We start from the raw sequence: 10939 nt of genomic DNA, 5'->3' as shown, positions 1-10939 counted from the left end.
AACCCTAACCCTAACCCTAACCCTAACCCTAACCCTAACCCTAACCCTAACCCTAACCCTAACCCTAACCCTAACCCTAACCCTAACCCTAACCCTAACCCTAACCCTAACCCTAACCCTAACCCTAACCCTAACCCTAACCCTAACCCTAACCCTAACCCTAACCCTAACCCTAACCCTAACCCTAACCCTAACCCTAACCCTAACCCTAACCCTAACCCTAACCCTAACCCTAACCCTAACCCTAACCCTAACCCTAACCCTAACCCTAACCCTAACCCTAACCCTAACCCTAACCCTAACCCTAACCCTAACCCTAACCCTAACCCTAACCCTAACCCTAACCCTAACCCTAACCCTAACCCTAACCCTAACCCTAACCCTAACCCTAACCCTAACCCTAACCCTAACCCTAACCCTAACCCTAACCCTAACCCTAACCCTAACCCTAACCCTAACCCTAACCCTAGCCCTAGCCCTAGCCCTAACCCTAACCCTAACCCTAACCCTAACCCTAGCCCTAGCCCTAGCCCTAACCCTAACCCTAACCCTAACCCTAACCCTAACCCTAACCCTAACCCTAGCCCTAGCCCTAACCCTAACCCTAGGCCCAACCCTAACCCTAACCCTAACCCTAACCCTAACCCTAACCCTAACCCTAACCCCAACCCCAACCCCAGCCCTAGCCCTAGCCCTAACCCTAACCCTAACCCTAACCCTAACCCTAGCCCTAGCCCTAGCCCTAGCCCTAGCCCTAGCCCTAACCCTAACCCTAACCCTAACCCTAACCCAAACCCTAACCCTAACCCTAGCCCTAGCCCTAACCCTAACCCTAACCCTACTTACCTTGGGGTATTCCGCCATCTGGTGGTCACCTAAAAGCAGTGCAACTTAACATGTGAAATCCCGCCATCTGGTGGTCACCAAAAGCAGTGCAACTTAAAATGTGAAATTTCGCCATCTAGTGGTGACTTAAAAGTACTGCAACTTAACATGTGAAATCCCGCCATCTAGTGGTCACCAAAAGCAGTGCAACTTAACATGTGAAATTTCGCCATCTAGTGGTGACTTAAAAGTACTGCAACTTAACATGTGAAATCCCGCCATCTGGTGGTGACTTAAAAGTACTGCAACTTAACATGTGAAATCCCGCCATCTAGTGGTCACCAAAAGCAGTGCAACTTAACATGTGAAATTTCGCCATCTGGTGGTGACTTAAAAGTACTGCAACTTAACATGTGAAATCCCGCCATCTAGTGGTCACCAAAAGCAGTGCAACTTAACATGTGAAATTTCGCCATCTGGTGGTGACTTAAAAGTACTGCAACTTAACATGTGAAATCCCGCCACCTGGTGGTGACTTAAAAGTACTGCAACTTAACATGTGAAATTTCGCCATCTGGTGGTGACTTAAAAGTACTGCAACGTAACATGTGAAATTCCGCCATCTAGTGGTCACCAAAAGCAGTGCAACTTAACATGTGAAATTTCGCCATCTGGTGGTGACTTAAAAGTACTGCAACGTAACATGTGAAATTCCGCCATCTAGTGGTCACCAAAAGCAGTGCAACTTAACATGTGAAATTCGGCCATCTAGTGGTCACCAAAAGCAGTGCAACTTAAAATGTGAAATCCCGCCACCTGGTGGTGACTTAAAAGTACTGCAACTTAACATGTGAAATACCGCCATCTAGTGGTCACTTAGAAGCAGTGCAACTTAACATGTGAAATTCCGCCATCTAGTGGTCACCAAAAGCAGTGCAACTTAACATGTGAAATTCCGCCATCTAGTGGTCACCAAAAGCAGTGCAACTTAACATGTGAAATTTCGCCATCTAGTGGTGAATTAAAAGTACTGCAACTTAACGTGTGAAATCCCGCCATCTAGTGGTCACCAAAAGCAGTGCAACTTAACATGTGAAATTTCGCCATCTGGTGGTCACTTAAAAGTACTGCAACTTAACATGTGAAATTTCGCCATCTAGTGGTGACTTAAAAGTACTGCAACTTAACATGTGAAATCCCGCCATCTAGTGGTCACCAAAAGCAGTGCAACCTAACAATGTGAAATTCCGCCATCTAGTGGTCACCAAAAGCAGTGCAACTTAACATGTGCAATTTCGCCATCTGGTGGTCACTTAAAAGTACTGCAACTTAACATGTGAAATTCCGCCATCTGATGGTCACTTAGAAGCAGTGCAACTTACCTTGGGATATTCCGCCATCTAGTGGACACTTGAAATTACTGCAACTATACTTGGGAATTTCCGCCATCTGGTGGTCACCTAAAAGCAGTGCAACTTAAAATGTAAAATTCCGCCATCTGGTGGCCACTTAAAATGACTGCAACTATACTTGGGAATTTCCACCATCTAGTGGCCACTCGAAATTACTGCAACTATACTTGGGAATTTCCGCCATCTGGTGGTCCCTTAAAAGTACTGCAACTTAAAATGTGAAATTCCGCCATCTGGTGGCCACTTTAAATTACTGCAACTGAAACTGTGAATTTCCGCCATCTAGTGGTCACTTAAAATTACTGCGACTGTACTTGGGAATTTTTTTTTTTTTTTTTTTTTTTTAGGTACTGCTAATATTCTTTGGAAATTCCGCCATATAGTGGTCACTTGCATGCATTTAAAATACTACAAATACAATTTTTGAGAAAAAAAAAAGATAGAAACAAATGCTTTTAAAGGTCCAAAAAAGTACACAACAAGTGGAGCGATTGTAACCCATAAATACTGCAAAAACATTCCTTATACAAAGTGTGACATTTTTTGTAAGTACTAACATGACTAGATGATTGCAAAATACTTCCATTGTTGTCAACAGATGCTCCCCTCGTGTAGACAAGTGTTACAGTTGGTTTAGCCTTAAGCTTTAAGAAAGAGTACAAGTGGTGATTAAGAAGAGAGTAGCTGTCAGAGCTGGGAAGAAATGTAGGCCAATTGTAATGACCTCCATGTGGCCGGCTAACATTGTGCTGTAACAGCCAGAGCAACCTTTCCAGCCAAAGCATTAGTCATGGCACTCGTGTATGAATTGCATATCTTTTGTCATCTATTCATTTATCCTGTGTTACTGTGCTACATGTGTGTATGTATCATGTCATTTACTTGAACAAGTCTTCCTACCTGTGAAGAACGCCGAGGCCATGTTGTTGATGGTGTGCCAACACGGTTACATGAGTCCTTCCCCGGGGGCCGACAGACTGCTGATGGACGCAAAAGGTTGAAGCTCCAGAAAATGGCGTCTTGTGCGTGCAATAGGTGAAACAGTCCACTGGAGAACGTATGGCATCACATGACGATTTGGAGCTCATGTTGAGATGGATGCAGAGGGATCCCACGGGCTGTTAAGCGCCAAGCGGCTTTTCATCTGTAACAGAAGTAGGAAGATTAGCTGCTATTCCTTTGCTGTAATGAAATACTGAGTTTTATGAAATTCATTACTGCATTGAATACTTATTGTAATGATGTGGTGTTTAGAAGTGAGTTTTTTCTTTAGTCGCCATTAAAATAGACCGAATAAGGGGGAAGGGTTATGAGTGTTTTCTCTTCCGTTGTCACAACGATGCTCAAAGATGAAATCAGCGGCTTACACTCACCTAAGAGATGCCTCGCCTCTGATGGCAACAGGCACGAACTTAACACGCCATGCACACGACTTAACCAGGACATCAAGGGATTTTCACGTCAAAAGAAATATTTAAAAATAAAGCACTTTTAGCTTCAGTTGTCATTGACTATGACAAGGGTAGCGAAATATACTTTTAATAAATCGGTGTCAATTTGGGCCAAAGTCGTTGACATTATGTTATGGATTGCAAATGAACCGGTTGAAACAATTGCTTCCGTTATTTGGAGCATGCTGCGCGCCAATTACAGTCCCTGACAAAAGTCTTGTCGCTTATCCAAGTTGTAGGAACAACAAATAATAACTTGACTTGTAGTTGCTCAATTGGAATCAGAAATGACTTATATGAAAGGCAAAGCCCTCTAGATGATGCTTTTTATATCAAAATAAAGTTTTGTACCATTCATTGAGTTTTATCATTTAATTAGGACATAAAGGTCAGATTTTGCTTGGACAAAAGTCTTGTCGCATACAAAAAAATGTAGAAATACAGTGAAGAAAATAAGTATTTGAACACCCTGCTATTTTGCTATTTCTCCCACTTAGAAATCATGGAGGGGTCTGAAATTTTCATCGTAGGTGCATGTCCACTGTGAGAGAGATAAACTAAAAAGAAAAATCCAGAAATCACAATGCATGATTTTTTAACAATTTATTTGTGTGATACAGCTGCAAATAAGTATTTGAACACCTGTGTATCATCTAGAATTCTGACCCTGAAAGACCTGTTAGTCTGCCCATTAGAAGTCCACCTGCACTCCATGTATCATCCTGAATAAGATGCACCTGTTTGAGGTCGTTAGCTGCATAAAGACACCTGTCCACCCCATACAATCAGTAAGACTTTAACTTGTAACATGGCGAAGACCAAAGAGCTGTCCAAAGACACCAGAGACAAAATTGTACACCTCCACAAGGCTGGAAAGGGCTAAGGAAACTTTTACCAAGCAGCTTGGTGAAAAAAGGTCCACTTTTGGAGCTATCATTAGAAAATGGAAGAAGCTAAACATGACGGTCAATCTCAATCGGAGTGGAGCCCCATGCAAGATATCACCTCGTGGGGTCTCAATGATTCTAAGAAAGGTGAGGAATCAGCCCAGAACTACACGACAGGACTTGGTCAATGACCTGAAAAGAGCTGGGACCACCGTTTCCAAGGTTACTGTAGGTAATACACTAAGACGTCATGATGTGAAATCATGCATGGCACGAAAGGTTCCCCTGCTTAAACCAGCACATGTCAAGGCCCGTCTTAAGTTTGCATATGACCATTTGGATGATACAGAGGAGTCATGGGAGAAAGTTTTATGGTCAGATGAGACCAAAATAGAACTTTTTGGTCATAATTCCAATAAGCGTGTTTGGAGGAAGAAGAATGAAGAGTACAATCCGAAGAACACCATCCCTACTGTGAAGCATGGGGGTGGTAGCATCATGCTTTGGGGGTGTTTTTCTGCACATGGGACAGGACGAGTGCACTGCATTAAAGAGAGGATGACTGGGGCCGTGTATTGTGAGATTTTGGGGAACAACCTCCTTCCCTCTGTCAGAGCATTGAAGATGGGTCGTGGCTGGGTCTTCCAACACGACAACGACCCGAAGCACACAGCCAGGAAAACCAAGGAGTGGCTCCGTAAGAAGCATATCAAGGTTCTAGCATGGCCCAGCCAGTCTCCAGACCTGAACCCAATCGAAAATCTTTGGAGGGAGCTCAAACTCCGTGTTTCTCAGCGACAGCCCAGAAACCTGACTGATCTAGAGAAGATCTGTGTGGAGGAGTGGGCCAAGATCCCTCCTGCAGTGTGTGCAAACCTGGTGAAAAACTACAGGAAACGTTTGACCTCTGTAATAGCAAACAAAGGCTACTGTACCAAATATTAACATTCATTTTCTCAGGTGTTCAAATACTTATTTGCAGCTGTATCACACAAATAAATTGTTAAAAAATCATGCATTGTGATTTCTGGATTTTTCTTTTTAGTTTATCTCTCTCACAGTGGACATGCACCTACGATGAAAATTTCAGACCCCTCCATGATTTCTAAGTGGGAGAAATAGCAAAATAGCAGGGTGTTCAAATACTTATTTTCTTCACTGTAATACATATACTTCATTTTGAATACACAAATATGCTACAATAACATCAGAACATAAAGTCATTGTACCTTGGAAAAAAGAATTAATATTGTGTATGGCTTCCATGAGCTTGGAGGACTGCATCCTTACGTCTTGGCAATGACTCAAATAACTCATCTGGAATGGCCAAGAAAGCAGTCTTGCAGGACTCCCAGACTTCATCAGGATTTTTCGGCTTCATCTTCCAAGCCTCCTCCTTCATCAACAACCAACAGCCTGAAATATCAAGAAATTCTCGCTGCCCATTACATTCCAAACCACAAGAAAGGGCAAATTCTGCTTCCTTCTCATACTTCAGCCTCCACATCCAAGTTCCTGAAAGCCAAAAAGGTCAAGGTGCTCCAGGATTGGCCAGCCCAGTCGCCAGACATGAACATTATTGAGCGTGTCTGGGGTAAGATGAAGGAGGAGGCTTGGAAGATGAAGCCGAAAAATCCTGATGAAGTCTGGGAGTCCTGCAAGACTGCTTTCTTGGCCATTCCAGATGAGTTATTTGAGTCATTGCCAAGATGTATGGATGCAGTCCTCCAAGCTCATGGAAGCCATACACAATATTAATTCTTTTTGCAAGGTACAATGACTTTATGTTCTGATGTTATTGTAGCATATTTGTGTATTCAAAATGAAGTATATGTATTATTTCTACATTTTTTTGTATGCGACAAGACTTTTGTCCAAGCAAAATCTGACCTTTATGTCCTAATGAAATGATAAAACTCAATGAATGGTACAAAACGTTATTTTGATATAAAAAGCATAATCTAGAGGGCTTTGCCTTTCATATGAGTCATTTCTGATTCCAATTGAGCAACTACAAGTCAAGTTATTATTTGTTGTTCCTACAACTTGGATAAGCGACAAGACTTTTGTCGGGGACCGTATGTCCACAAAATGACGGCCTCGGCTTCAGCTCGTCAACTTAGACATCGTTTATGTACTGTGTATTGTCCTATTGTCTGAGCGAAACGCCACTATTCGTGCATCAACGTGACTTGAAACTTTGATACTGACCTTGTAGCATTGCTTGTGTGGCGTCAGAGTTAGATGGCAACTCCGGTGTTCTCCGTCAGGGTGTTGGAACGCCGACTCGATACCGAATGAAGTTGGCGCCAATGAAAACGATGCTGTTGAAAGACAAACAGTTTACTTGGGCACATTTTCACGGTCGTGGCGGTGTTAACTGTCAGTATTTTCAGCCCCATACCGTGGTAAGGGGCGGCCTGATTTCGTCAGGGAAAGAAAGACGGTTGCCTGCTGCTTCCCGGCAACTTTCTTTTTCCACTACCCAGCAACGAGAGAACACAGGAGATCCCCGCACTTCCTGGTTCACGCTCAACCCGGCCGACATAGCTGGCCAAACACATGCCTGTAACAGTGTTGAAAAGTAGAAAAAAACAAAGCGATACACATGTTACATATTGTCAAGCATTTTCAATATATTCTCAAGCATTTTCGATAAAAAGTTTCAAAAATGACGTCTATTAGTTTTACAAACAGTAGTCGATGAATGTCCAACGGAGGTACGACTATGGCCTAGCATTTTAGCTTGAACATATACATCGTCGGTTGTTTTAACACGGCACCGATGTTGCAGCGTTTTTGACATCTCAAAACATGAAATAAACACGTACTTACGGCATTCCCTGTAGAATACTTGAGCTTGGCTGCAAACAGATTGACACAGCGTGATTGGGATGGTCGGCGCCATGTTCCGGACGAAACCAGGAAGTGCAAACAGGAAGTTTCAGCGCGGATGTGACGTCGTGTTTCACAATGATTTTACACACTATAACAAGACTAATAATACTTTCTAAGTACTTAAATACTTTCTAATACTTTCGTGAAGCACCTTGGGCACCGTTCGTAGGGTGCTGTGAAAAAAGAGTTTTTATTTGATTAGTTGTATTTCACGTAACGTCATCGCTGACTGGCGGATCAGTACGGTGGCCTGTGACGGACATACATAGATGAAGTTGACTGTATTTGGGACTGACAAGTGTATGTTGAGAGCACACAAATGACACATGATACAAATAACATAGCCAAGATTGACATAAAAATAATTTTTAAGGAGAAGAAATGAAAGAATTGAGGCCCTTAATTGACATCCTCCCTCGCCCGCATCATAATCAGCAGTTCCTTGTCCTCTTCATAATGTAGAGTCGATAGGCGCACATCCCAGCGTGCTTTGCGGGACTGTCTATGAAAGAAATATCTGTTAAATTACTTGTTTTAAGCCACGTAAATAGGTTATTCTTGCACACGACTATCCAAGTCTGTTGTAGATATATATAGAATAGATATATTGTGTTGATGTTTGATGGGGTTTTTTCATGACACCCTAACCCTAAACGTTATGATGGCCAATCATATACTGTGTTTTCTCAACGGTGAAGTTGTGGCTAATGTAAGCTTTGTCTTACTCTGCTGAAGATTGCGGCGGCGACTAGAGAGCATTATGAAGACGGCGGCGACGGTGACGGCGACGCGAGAGCATTAGGAAGACGGCGGCGACGGCGACGGCGACGAGAGAGCATTATGAAGACGGCGGCCGCCGGCGACTAGAGAGCATTATTAAGGCGGCGGCCGCCGGCGACTAAAGAGCATTATTAAGGCGGCGGCCGCCGGCGACTAAAGAGCATTATTAAGGCGGCGGCCGCCGGCGACCAAAGAGCATTATTAAGGCGGCGGCCGCCGGCGAGCAATCTGCAGCGGCCGGCGAGGAACGGAACCTGGGGCGGTGCCGGGTGGCGGCCGCCGGTGTCCGCGGGGCCGCCGCCCATGCGGGGCTCGGGCCGAGGCGGGGCCGCCGCCCATGCGGGGCTCGGGCCTCGGCGGGGCCGCCGCCGAAGCGGGGCTCGGGCCGAGGCGGGGCCGCCACCCATGCGGGGCTCGGGCCGAGGCGGGGCCGCCGCCGAAGCGGGGCTCGGGCCGAGGCGGGGCCGCCGCCGAAGCGGGGCTCGGGCCGAGGCGGGGCCGCCGGAGCGGGGCTCGGGCCGAGGCGGGGCCGCCGGCGAAGCGGGGCTCGGGCCGAGGCGGGGCCGCCGGCGAAGCGGGGCTCGGGCCGAGGCGGGGCCGCCGGAGCGGGGCTCGGGCCGAGGCGGGGCCGCCGGAGCGGGGCTCGGGCCGAGGCGGGGCCGCCGGAGCGGGGCTCGGGCCGAGGCGGGGCCGCCCATGCGGGGCTCGGGCCGAGGCGGGGCCGCCCATGCGGGGCCCGGGCCGAGGCGGGGCCCGGGCCGAGGCGGGGCCGCCGCGGGAGGCGGGGCCGCTGCGGGAGGCGGGGCCCGGGCCGAGGCGGGGCCGCCGCGGGGGCGGGGCCCGGGGCGGGGCGGGCCGCCGCGGGAGGCGGGGCCCGGGCGGGGGCGGGGGGCGGGCCGCCGCGGGAGGCGGGGCCCGGGCGGGGGCGGGGCCCGGGCGGGGGCGGGGCCCGGGCCGAGGCGGGGCCCGGGCCGAGGCGGGGGCGGGGCCCGAGGCGGGGCCGCCGCGGGAGGCGGGGCCGCCTTCGGCGGCCTGGACCGAGGCGTGGCTTGGCCGCCGGGTAGGCGTGGCTTGAGCCGTCTCGGGACCCCAGCGAGGGCGGGGCCTCCGTGGGCCGCCGGTGGCAGCGGGGCCGTGAGCGTGTGGGATCCTCGGGGCGTGGCCGGTGCAGCTGGGCGCCAGGCCACAAGCAATTTCATCAACCCAAACTGCAAAGTTGCGTCACATTGAATGGCAAGGTCTTAACATCCTTGCAGACCTTCTACCACAAAAGGCTGACAAATACTATAGGTAGCCCTGCGACTGTAGTGTCCTTTATAGGAGTCTATTTTACTATTTTATTGTCATTTGGTGTAACTTACAACCTTTGTGTGACTATGTATTCGTATATGTTCAAACTTTACATTCCATGAGATAAAACTCAACCTTTCTGTCAATGGGCTGACATGGAATTGCCTTTTGTAATCAAAATCGTTATTCCTTTTGTCCACTACAGGCCGCCATAGTGATGAATACAAATAAAGCTTTGATGCTGTCAAAACATTATGGCTGACTCAACTGGCTGTGTCTCATTGTAGTGTGTGCATCGGCATGTCCTACTGAAAAAAAATTTAACAATTTAGCTCACAATGGCCAGTTCCCTTTAAGGAATAAACTTTTACAACACATGAGATTTAACTGGACACTTACATACAATATCCAACTGATCATTTATGTTGGCACACAGGTGAAGAGAAGAAATTAACTGCAAAATACAGTACAGAAGCATAGTTATACAAACATCAGGACTTTGCCAGGTGAAACAACATTTCCCGGGTTAATCAGGACCTGTTGACATGAAAACACCATTGAAAATACTCCATTTCCTCAAATCGACTGACCTAATGCTAAAATATAAGAATTCCGACCGCTATGGTTAAGACAGACAGCCATCATCATGGCAATCGGAATGATTTCTTGTATCTTTAATGGTTGCTAATCCCTCAACTCAACAATCTACCAACCGGAAATGAATTAATGTTTGTAACCTCTGGCCACCTCTGATGGAACAAACTGTCTAGTCTGACTGCCTATAGGGGCGGAGTTCAACTTGTTCCATCATCGTTGAGATGGAAGACCGATGGAGTACGAGGAGTTGCTTGGGAAGGTAAAAACACTGTCAGATAGGGTGATGAGTCTGAGGATGAAAAATGAAGGTGCGCTGTTCAATGTTGTTAGCGGGTATGTCCCATGAGCGGGATGGGAGTTGGAGGAAAAAGAGAAAAACTGGCTGGACGCCGATGAAGTCTTACAGAGCATTCCTGGAAGGGAAGGAGTTGTCATCGGGGCAACCTTGAATGGACCTGTTTGTGCAGGACATACAGATGATGAAGAGGTGATGGGCAGGTTAGCTATTCGGGAGAGGAACGCAGAAGGACAGATGGTGGTGGACTTTGCCAAAAGGATGGAAATGGCTGTAGTGAATGCTTTCTTCCGGAAGAGAGAAGAATATAGCGTGACCTGTAAGAGCGGGGGTAGGAGTCCACGGGTAGACTACTTCTTGTGTAGACGCTGTCATCTGAAGGAGATCGTGACTGCAAAGTAGTGGGAGGTCAAAGTGTAGCCAGACGGCATAAGACGGTGGTGTGTAGAAGAACCCTCACGGTGAGGAAGACCGAGAGGGCAAAGGCAGAGCAGATGACCAAAT

At 47.2% G+C, this 10939-nt stretch overlaps 1 long non-coding RNA gene across 3 annotated transcripts; it reads right to left on the bottom strand.

Annotated features, from left to right (window-relative positions):
- Positions 1-826: 826 nt before the first annotated feature.
- LOC131108933 (uncharacterized) lies at positions 827-8257 on the bottom strand. Of its 3 annotated transcripts, XR_009120581.1 has the most exons (6): positions 7411-8257; positions 6980-7141; positions 6787-6899; positions 3138-3381; positions 2208-2285; positions 827-875 (listed from the first exon to the last, which is right to left on the bottom strand). It is a non-coding gene; the product is annotated as an uncharacterized LOC131108933 (long non-coding RNA). The 3 variants fall into 3 exon arrangements; XR_009120580.1 differs by lacking the exon at positions 827-875 and having other exon boundaries at positions 893-2285; positions 7407-8232; XR_009120579.1 differs by lacking the exon at positions 827-875 and having other exon boundaries at positions 893-2285; positions 7411-8231.
- Between the last annotated feature and the right edge of the window lie 2682 nt (positions 8258-10939).

The sequence above is a fragment of the Doryrhamphus excisus genome, chromosome 21 (genome assembly GCF_030265055.1).
Source record: "Doryrhamphus excisus isolate RoL2022-K1 chromosome 21, RoL_Dexc_1.0, whole genome shotgun sequence".
NCBI classification, from domain to species: domain Eukaryota; kingdom Metazoa; phylum Chordata; class Actinopteri; order Syngnathiformes; family Syngnathidae; genus Doryrhamphus; species Doryrhamphus excisus.
This window is presented reverse-complemented; position numbering and strand designations above follow the sequence as displayed.